Source organism: Betta splendens, chromosome 10 (genome assembly GCF_900634795.4).
Source record: "Betta splendens chromosome 10, fBetSpl5.4, whole genome shotgun sequence".
Lineage (NCBI taxonomy): Eukaryota > Metazoa > Chordata > Actinopteri > Anabantiformes > Osphronemidae > Betta > Betta splendens.
This window is the reverse complement of record NC_040890.2, coordinates 16892628-16903329: the sequence shown is the minus strand read 5'-3', so window position 1 is coordinate 16903329 and position 10702 is coordinate 16892628. Positions and strand designations below refer to the sequence as shown.

The 10702-nt window shown below is 42.6% G+C and overlaps 1 protein-coding gene across 10 annotated transcripts in view; it reads left to right on the top strand.

Annotated features, from left to right (window-relative positions):
• lingo2 (leucine rich repeat and Ig domain containing 2) overlaps nucleotides 1-10702 on the top strand; it is a 251085-nt gene that overhangs the window by 58824 nt on the left and 181559 nt on the right. For 4 of the 10 annotated variants that reach the window (XR_008695838.1, XM_055512305.1, XM_055512310.1 and 1 more), the window contains one exon: nucleotides 6928-7012. The exons of 5 other annotated variants lie outside the window; for them this stretch is intronic. The gene's annotated coding sequence lies outside the window, so the exon portion shown is untranslated. Of the gene's footprint in view, nucleotides 1-3755; nucleotides 4256-6927; nucleotides 7013-10702 lie in introns of those variants that run through there. One more of the 10 variants, XR_008695843.1, reaches the window with a different exon arrangement.

Sequence of the window (10702 nt, the reverse complement as noted above, 5' to 3'; positions counted from 1 at the left end):
CAGCAAACGAGCTACGACTGCATGAGGGAGTAAACAGCGATGGCCAGTGGGTGCTTTATTTCTACCGTTTTAATTTATTTCATTTAGTTCTGTTGATTTGCATGTACGCGGAAGTGAAGGAAGAAAAGAAAAGCAGGCGAGACAAAGACCCACGGGTCTTTTAGAAACACTTCACAACAAAAGGAAAATTATGTATTATACTCACAAACTGTGACTCCAGTGAATTGGACAGCAGTATCCAGTGATAAGGCTCTGGGAGTTTCACAGCAGTGGGAAGAGGGAGGTGTTCTCACACAACGGCAAAATCAAATCAAAAGTATCAGCACCAAAGGAAAGACTGGAATCAATACGCTTAGATCCACAAAGGCTCACAACCCAACGCAGACACACGAGGACGTTACGCGTCACGCCTCAGTAAATATTGTACTTTTTGTTTCGCATAGAAAGGAATTTGTGGTGGTGCTTTGCAGCCTCGGCGCCTCTGCGCGGTCCTGGACCTGCCCCGAGAGCAGCTTCCCTTCCAGCTATTCAGTTAAATTTGGACTGAGGCGCTGGCACCGCGGAGCAGCTGTAACTCAGAGCTTCTTGGCACACAAACCCCCAAGAAGTGTGTGTTAAATGAATTCATTTAAGGGAGAGGGACCGGCTTAAAATGCACAATAAGGATCAGCCCTTGTTTTCTAAAGCCTGCCATGCAGCTGGAAATAAACGCTGCTTCCCCACTGGAAAATCCAATATGCTGGGAGCCACACAGGGCAGCGGCGTATTCAACATGGAGCATATATCATTTCAGGCATCAAAGTGCTGACATTTTAATATGTGTCGGGATTTAATATTTCTTTCTCTTTCTCTAATTCTAGGTTTTTGCGAGGGTAAAGACATATTTGGGTGCAGGTTACAGAATGTGTCATGGAAATAATAAGGTGTTAACCTCGGGAAATGAATTGAAACTGAGAGGAGGAGGACGGCGATCGGCTGCAAACATAGACAAAGTAATTGGATTGTGACAAGTGAGCGGTGGTAATTTCAGGAATTTCATAGCTCTTTCTTGTTCCCTGTGTTATTTCCCAGCAGCACCGTCTAATAGACAGGACATGATTACTGGTCATGGATGACCAATTCATGCTTCAGTGCACTTACAGATTTCCCCAAACAAATAGAACTAATGAACTTTTATTGCAGTTCAGTTTCACCAGACATCCGACCTGCTTGGCCTTTAATGTTCACCCTAAAATGTTTATTTGTCCAAATCTATACACATTGTATTACATTTCTTTAAGTCAACACATAAATGCACCGCCAGGGTAAATATTGGTGTCAAACCTAATACATATGCATTATATACAGTGCGTCACTGTAATATATGGCATAACTTTCCATAAGCAATCAGCAAACGGCATAATGAGCGTATGTGAGGATGGAGTCGTATTGAATGGAGCCCCAACTCTTGTCTCCTCCAGGAGATGGAGCCAGTTTGCCAACGCGCTCCAATTGCCTGCGTTTCATTTGACATTGGCATCCTCTCAAATGCGTCTCATAGGGATCATAGGCTTCTGTTCAGTTTCTATTTAGAAGCATTTAACTGTAATTAAGGCGTAGAAGCAAACAAGCAGTCATAACTGAAAACCAGCGTGTGGAGAACTCCTCGGTGGTAATAAACGTGCAGACGTGTTGGTTTATTACTGTTCATTTAATGTCCTGACTTCCAGTCGCTGAGTCCGGTGATTTGAGGTGTGATCTTCTGATTCTGCCCACACAGATGCGTGTCCTCTTTAAGATGAATCATTCTGTTGATCCTTGCGAGTTATTCATAATTGTTTGTTTGTTGTGAGCATTTGACACAGAGCTCTAATATGCCTTTTAGTGAAACTGCTTTGTCTAGTTTGTACTGTGTTTTTTTTTTTTGCCATGTTTAATACGTCCGCATGCAGATCTACGGTCCTCCAAAGCCCACAATGCCAGGAATTAAATTCTATTTTTCAGCATAATGAGTTTAGGGTACTGAAATAATTATAGAATGTAAACTTACCCCCAGATCCCCTAGAGTCCCAGAAGATTAAACTAAGCACATGATCTCAGCGTCAGTGGATTTTGTGTCCTGGAAAATGTCCACATAATTTCCTCCGGCCTAAAATAAATAATTTATGCTTTGTTTATGTGAGCGTGTCTGACACTGAATTCAATTCCAGGTTTGCATGGCTGTCTGTGTTTGTTTTCTGTTGTTGTCCGGGTTCTTCGGTGCCTTTTGATGTCTGCCGGTGTTCAATTACCTTCGCACCTGTGACAGAATCAGACGACTCCTCGTTAAAAACAACATGAAGCGCGGTGCTGCTTCTGCTGGGCCATCCATGATCAAGATCTTCCGCTCATGATTTTACCCAATTACATTTCAATCAAGGAAAGCATGTGTGGGGCATAACAGAAAATTGTTTCTGATTAGCATAATTCTTTTCATTGAGACCTCATCACCCTAGAGCTTACGTAAGCCAAGCCAAGACCAACTGCACAAAACACTTCTCTAACTATTAAATTAAGAAACATGTAAAAGCATATTCAGTAAAAGACACCTGCTCATACCTATTCTTGGTATAATACCCTGCACTGTGAAGCTAAGGCATACCTAATCTTTACTGTTTGGTTAAAAGGGGCCAATGGCATCGGAAAACACAAAAGGCGAAGACTATTCCACGTCACTGCACAGCATTTCATGGGAAATACCTTAGGTTTCAGTTGAGGGACTCCACTCTCGTCTCACTCCCTGTGTCTCTTCCCCATGCTTGTTAAAAATTTAAACAAGCCTGACAATGCAAGAAAAGCTCAACCTACCATGAAAAGATAGCAAACACACAGGAGGAATTTGATAGAGGAAACCCGATGAGAAATGGAGAGGAAAAAGCATCTCCTGTAACGGAACAACCGGTACACGTTTATGTGTATTGTGTGCGTTTCCACACAGGACTGAAACACGCTTGTGGTCTGTATACGTTTAGTAGAACCCAGAGGAAGGAAGAGAACAAATAAAAATAAAACAAGTAGCTTCAGGAAATTCTGAATTGTTTCAAACTACAGTCGTGCACTCGGACACAAACGTATTCCATGTGTCTTTGTTTATTGATCCAAAAATTCCATTTCACAATTTGATAAGCAACTGAACAAATACAAAAAGTACCCGCAAGAAAATACGGGGTCAGTTTTTCAATTCATGAGCACGAAAAGGATTTTAAAACATTCTGAAAATCCAGATGTGCTGCAGCGTGCTGCACGAACATACACCATACGGCCCATCTGTCACACGTGGACGGACGGTGGAGAACGCGCTTGTTCTTGGGTTTCCACTAATGCAGAACACAAGTCGCCGGCTCTTGACCAGATTTAGTGTGATTTAAAGCCAAGTCCGGGTAAATGACTCCTACAGCATGATGCTGGTAGAGACTTGAGATCCACATGTGACCTTATTTTGGGCGACTCCCTCCGGTGTATATGATCCGGCCTGGTATAATCCATCACCCTGCTCCCGTATTGATTACCGCTGTGTGCCAGACGCATGATGAAATGAACAGTCTACTCTTACGCTCTCTGCAGTCTGTCGCACCTCAGCCTGTATTGACTGCTTCCTACTGTATACAGGCTACGTAGCAGCTTTTATTAGGCTCCCTAAGATCAAATTCTTCTTTGGTGGAATAAATGCCTCGTGAATACGCTGAGCACTGCTGCTCCTGACGCGCGTGTTTGTTCTAATTGATTGTATTTTAAAGGTGCGGCTGCTTCTGAGCTGGGTTTCGGCCTCCAAGGTGAGACTGGGACCTGTCCAACACTGCAGCATCCGTACAGTCACCACAGAGGAAGAAAGGAGGGCGTCCAGGCCTCAGCACACAGACACAGACACAACATTTGTACAGCAGATCAGCTATGCTAATCAGAGCGCCTACGGTGGCTTTAGTTTTCCAGTCACCTCAGCTCTGGGCTGGATATAGTTTCAAAGTTGACAGCTCATCAGGATGAATGACTGCTGGGCCGTGAACTTGGCGCACACAGGGTTTAGGGGCTTAGAGGGGTTGCATTTCACTTCTCTGCCTGAAGGTGAAATGTTGCGTATTTCAGATTTACATTTAAATATTACATTGTCATTAATGTGTTGCAGGAGTTTTCTGCCCTCTGGCCCCATGAGGCTTGTTTAAAACTCCAACAGTCTTTATTTGTAAAGGTCTGATTAAATTGCATAATTATAATAACACTAGTGCAGTGAAAGCATACAGCACGGGCAAAGTTTGCTGGTACTTTTCCAAAGGCATAAGTGCAATACTTTTAGACTTTTTTCCTTTTGTACAGTAAAAGTAAATGACATGTGGGTCCGGCGGGGACAGAACCCGGTTCATTTTCTGCTGATTTAAAAAATATCTTCACCTGGCACTCACTTGACATAAAAGCACAATCTGGGTTCCAAATGAGAAAAGGAAATGCTGAAGCTGTTATTACTTACAACCTGACAGATGGGCTTTTTATATTTAATCTTGTGTGTGTGTCTGTCAGTAATTTTCTGTTTTAAATGCAGGAAGAAACAAAAGTACACTTTGGGATAATACATAAACCAAGCAGGCACGTCTGCAGGGTGGTTCTAATGTTGTGGTGGGAAGTGCTGGTCACGATCCAAGGCCTCAGCTGCACACGTGGCTCCACAGAAGTCATATTCCAATTGTCATTCCCTATTCGCTATACAGAAGATGTGTACTGGAAAAAAAGTGTGTGGTGTCTCAAATTCTGACAGACTTTGTTAAAAGAAGGAGAAATTACTTCACATCAACTCTCCACCGAAAGTTTTACAATATTGGAGAAGTCTTTAAAACGAGAGAGCAAGTGACGAACCTCTTTGCTCAGTTTCAATTAAAATATCTGCAGCAGACAATGTCTTCTCAGACAGTTTTACTTTCAAGCAAACGACATTAGCGGAATGAAAGGATTCAGGGGAACCACTGAACTCTGCAGCCTCGGAGCCCTTTGACTGAACCTCCCTGAATAAGACTTCAGAACAAGCCCAGCTTTTAGACTGTGTGAAATGAGCATACTCTTTCATATCAAGAGATTTTCTATTCTCTCCATATGGCCTTGCGATTATTGAGGGGGCAAAAAACATCTCATTTCACTCGTAGAATTGCCTCCTCTAGAACCTATAATTACAATAATCTCCTGTGGGCAGAAAGAGTTTTCTCCCAAACCATTAACCTTGGATGCCGAAGCCAGCGTTGTTGTATTTTTGTCTTTTTACTGTTATTTTTCAAGGTTAATGGTTTTTCTTAATTGTTCTGCTGACCACACATGCTGCTAATCAGCTCAGCCCTGCTTCATGTCTGGCCCTCAACATAATGTGACCAGACCCTGCCTCCTTCGTACCTCTACAGACGCCCCATCCTACCTGTTATTGAAGCGCTCTTGCAAAGCGGCTAATTAGCAGGTTTAGTTAGTCCTCTGCTATTGTTGGTATTGTGCTAAGTCATTTCCAGCGTGGGCTGCACCTACGAGTCCTAACACTGTACGCCGCCTGAGTCACGAGGCTGCACTGAATTATTAATCTGACACTTGCTTTGTGTCCCTTCGTATACATTCATCAGGCCCCGCAAGCCACCGAAGCAGCGGCTTTGAATGATTGGAAACCCCGACATCCCAGTTTAGCCTGAGTCAAATAACTCAGGCTGTGCCGCAATATTATACACTTTAATTTACACCAGCCCATCTAGAACGAGTCAACTCCTCCAGATGCATCGTTCTGAGATTAATCGCTGGGGACTGCCACGTTGAGATGAGTCGTCCACCTGCCATCGGAAATGTGCCATATCAATCAAAGGCGGCGCGCTAATGATCATCTCGCAGAAGCTCCAGCAGAGGGGTATTGTCATCCCCTGGCGCAGTCATTTGCGTCGATCTACGACCACGAGCGCATTCGGCCTCCTCCGCAGCCCTAATAGCTGTGCTGCTTTGTCGGCCACCGATCCGCTCTGCTCGGCTAAAGATTAATTTTGCCTCTTCGCTGTTGAAGCTGAAGAGCCTGACAGTGTTCTCTATGAATTTCTCCCCAAACGAGAAGGAGCCAAAAATAGTGGAAACATGCAGAAATAATATAGCGGAGAGGGAGCACTTCAAAGCAGGTGATGGTGAAGTGGCTGAGTCAACTTTGTTGGCTGTGTTTGCAGCAGAACCTGTCAGAGCAACTGGTATAACTCAAATTTGTAACCACAATTTTGAGTTTTGTTGCAAAGCAAAGCTAACAGCTAACGACAAGCAAGCCAGTGAATCGAACACGAGGAACCGCAGTCATGAAGGCGCTAGCGCTGTTTGAGCATGTGAGCGCCACTGGCTCTGTGTACTTCCCTTCTGTTACTGGTTTCATATACTATCATTGTTGTTTTCACGCTGCCTGGACCAAAAGAATCGGAATCAGACGCGTCACTCCTCTGACGCCTTGCAGCGTTTTAACAGCAGACTTTACGTCTTCTGAATCCTGTTTGCCAAAGGCGAAGGAGGCATTGGAGTTATTGGTTATGTCTCAAACTTGAATAACTGGGTTTATGACGAGAGCAGACTCCTTGTTAAACGCTGATGTCCTTATGCCTGCTGCCTTGTATGCACCACCGGAGGCTTGGATTAACTGCGGTGTTTCAGCACAGGTCTGTCATGGGAACGTGTGCCCATACCTCAATGAATCTTAAATGTCTCCATGGGATAATTTGTTTTCAGCTACTAGAATTTCACGGCATTTGCTTCGTGGCTTTAATGCCCTCTCCTGTTCTTTTCTTGGGTTGCTTTTGATGAAGACTTCCTCATGTATTAACCTGGGAATATTCACCAATAGGGAACTTTTGCTACTTTTCGTTGTACTTCTTTATGTATTCTAAAACTTCTAAACTTTTACTCAACATTGTCCCTTTTATACAGAGTCCTGTGCGATGATCCGTTACAGGTCAGTGGTCCTGACCCTCCCAGCGTGTACTGCAGTGGAGCATCATATCCTGATCAGCAGGTCTTTTTTTTACTTTTTTCCCGTTGTTGTGTTTTTGCTTGGAAATTTAAAAGGAGGCTTATTAGAGCAAAGAAAATGCATGATTTTAGCATTTACTGAAAATAGTTCAACAGCCCTAGGTTATGACAAAATAACAGTTTGATATTACTTGTAAAACATCATCGAAATAGATTAAAAGTGTGTCGTATGCACCTGAACTCGGATAAGCTAATGAGTTATAGTTCACATTAGAGCTGCAGAAAGTACACAGTAATGCACAAACACTGTGTTTTAATGTAGTTTGTAGTGCTGTAAAATTCTCTTTTGCACAATTTGAACATTAATTAACAGCATTTCATCTGTGAAAAATGTGAATCAAGTCAAGTTTTTAATTTAATGGAATATTTTAGTAATTAAAAACAATCTGTTGGCTGGTCTGAAGCTGATGCACTGTTTTACGCGGCGGTGCATACTGTACTGTACTTAAAGCACGATTTAAAGCCCTACACTGTCCGTTTGTGGGGGGTGGGGAGTCCATACTGGTGATGGTGTGCTGATGGCCCAATAATGAGAACAAAAGGATGCAGACACTGTTCAATGTAGCCCTTGGGGAAAGTAGGACTTGAAAAAAGCCAGGCAAGTACTGTGTTAATGTCACAGAACTGCACAGAGGCCACAGCATCTGCTCTTTGCAGGTGCACAATGTTGGTGAAATAAAATCCCACTATTGCTTCTAAACTCCCTGTTAAATTACTGCGTGCAGTTACTGACACAGTATAGATAAAATACATTACAAACCATTTATAGTGAGCCTTTTTATTACACATCTTATTTATTAGAATGTTCTACTGATATACTAGTCCTTCAGAAATCAGAACGTGTTGAGGAGTGAAAGCTCCACAGGTGAAAGGTCTTCTACCTTAATGAATTCAACTCAATTATCACACATGCAGTGACGGTTCCTGCAGAATAAAAGGTCAAGTTGGATGATGCATGCAAACTGACCCACAGGCTTCGCATCGGTGCAGTGGCGACGTGACGTGGATGTGTGTGTATGTGTGATATGAAAGAGATAGAAAAACAGGTGATTTGCTAAAAGTATGACTTTGATTTAACCTTTATATTTGAAAGTGATTGGTGTAATTTAACAAGAGTGTGTTGTCAACACAAAGTTCAACAAAACATACTAAGATCCACTAAATGTGAAGTGGCTCTAGATCAGCACCACGGACAGCGGCTGACGTGCCAATTTTATCAACGTTAATCTAACAGCCTGTCCTGCACTCAAACCAGTGCGGCCTCATTTCTCCAACTATCAAACATCTGAAGTAGCTTTAGACAGTCTGCACTAACAAATCAATACGGAGGCACCTTACACAGCATGTCAATAAGCAGGGAACAAATAGGTCTGCATGGTATGAAGGGATGGTTAATGGCACCTGATCTCACAGTCACTCGCGTTTATGGAAGTCATCACTCATTATCTGCGGCACAGTGGCCGAATGTACTCACAGATTACTGTAGGTGTGCTTCCTCCAACACGCGACAGGTAACAATTACATTGTTAGATTTCAAACCCTTCATAACAGAAAGGAATCATTACTCAGCTTTACATGAGTTTTAGGCCTTTGCCAGAGACCTTATTTACCATCCTGCTCGAGTCCAAAGCCCCGGCTCTGCTTCTCTCTAGTGAGTGCACTGAGTCTAATCACTCTAATCATTTTGCTGATAACTACTAGTAATTTCTAATGACTCTCTTCATGTCCCTTTTTAATTGTAGGTCATGTACTTATGTTTTTTTTTTTTTTTGTGGAACAATGAGCATGACTGACGCCTGCTGCCCCAAAGTCAGCCTAAGTTGATTAATGGACTTTCTTAACCTACAGTAGTCTTACTACCATCAAACAGGATATGGTAGGATAAATAAGATGCTGTGTAACTTTGTGACGTTATTGTGAGCATATCCATGTTACGATTTTAATGAACGTTTCATTACTTTTCCTAAACATTTTTCTGTGATAGTCATTTTTAGGTAACGTTGAGCCCTGTGAGCGTTTCATATTTACCCTCTTCCACTTGTGTTGCATTACAACATCACCATGTGTGCTGCAGTGAGATCTACTCTCATTTGCACGTGACAAGGAAAAACTAAGACAGATGAAATGAGCTTTGCAATCTGGCTAATGGAGACACATACTGTATGTGTCTTAGTGTAAACAAAAGTGCATCAAACCACGTCTGTCTTTTATCTTTATTTGAAGCATTAGCAATGTGATGTAAATGAACCAAGCCGTGTTTAAATGAGCCAAAAGAAAGCATCTGAGTGTCAGCAGAGCCAGGCTGCCGCGTGAGCAGTGCCTCCCCATGTCTGGCACGTTAGCAATGCCTCCTTTCTGTGTTAGGATGGAAGATCTCCTACAGAAACACAACATCCAGACACACCTGCCCGCTCCACACTGTATGGATATTATCATGCTTTATTACATTACATCCCTACAATGGCTACTGTATTAGATTACTTTACTGTATATTGACAGTTGACCCAGTTTTTGCCACCTACTGTAATTTACTTTTAGGTTCATGTTTGTTTCTGCTAGGAATTAGCAAATTAACACAATCAAACATGAACATAGAAAATAGTGCAGGATGAATACAGATAAAAGCTGAAAGAGCAATATGAACCAGGAAATACTTTAATTAGGCATGAGGTGTTTCTTTACGATGTCTGTCCTTATTAGGCCTTGACTGACGTCCAGCTGTTGAGTTTTCCTCTCATGTTGTTCTTCATGGACAGCACTATATGTGACAGAAGCTAAGCCTGTCGTCGCTGACTAATCAGGGTGAAGGTACATGAAACATTTGCCGCCTCTGCAGCATTAACGCGTCGCCATAATGGCTCTTCACACATAACTTTGTGTCCTTTAACTTGTGTGAAAAGGCGCCTTTTGTTGGCGGAGTTGTAGGAGCAGCGTGGCATTGACTGATACTGTACGTTCTCGCTTTGCAGCGCCGTTTGACACGTTGCTGAAATAAATCCAGCCAGTCTGAGAAAGGTTTCCTCACTTGTCTTACTTGCACAACAAGGACATCTGTTCCGCTCCCGTGTTCATGCACTTTACGCACGTGGCATCTCCAAGGACGACTACTGAAAACTGGCTGTCGTCGTATCCAATGTAAATCTTATCTGTCTCTTCATCATATTTCACATGAGCTTATTTAAATGTAGAGAATCAGCTGGATTAGGTGCAGGTGATGCCAAGCAGCTTTCATCTGTTTGAAGTTTGATCAACACCTCGCAGCAGAATTAATTAGTGTTGCACATAAATCTGCCTTGTATGTGTTTCCCATCCTGTAGCAGTGTTTACTGAAACGCTGCCATGATCCTAACGACAGACTAGGGACCAAACCAATGTTGGTCATATATTGGTTGACTATATTCATCCTGTTTATTTTCAATCTCCATTTTTGTTCACCATCCCCCTGTTGTAGTACAGTAAGTGAGATTTCCATCCTGAGACATTACTGTATGTCGTAGTCTAGTCCCACTGAGCACTGAGTTGTTTTTATGTTGCTTCACTATTGATGAAGTGACCTTGAACGTTGCTTCAGCGGGACTGGACTCTTATAAAACCCTCTGAAGTCAGCTGAATTAATTTTCTGACCTCTCAGAGCACACACATTTGATAGTCGTCTGTCTCCAATGAGATTTTT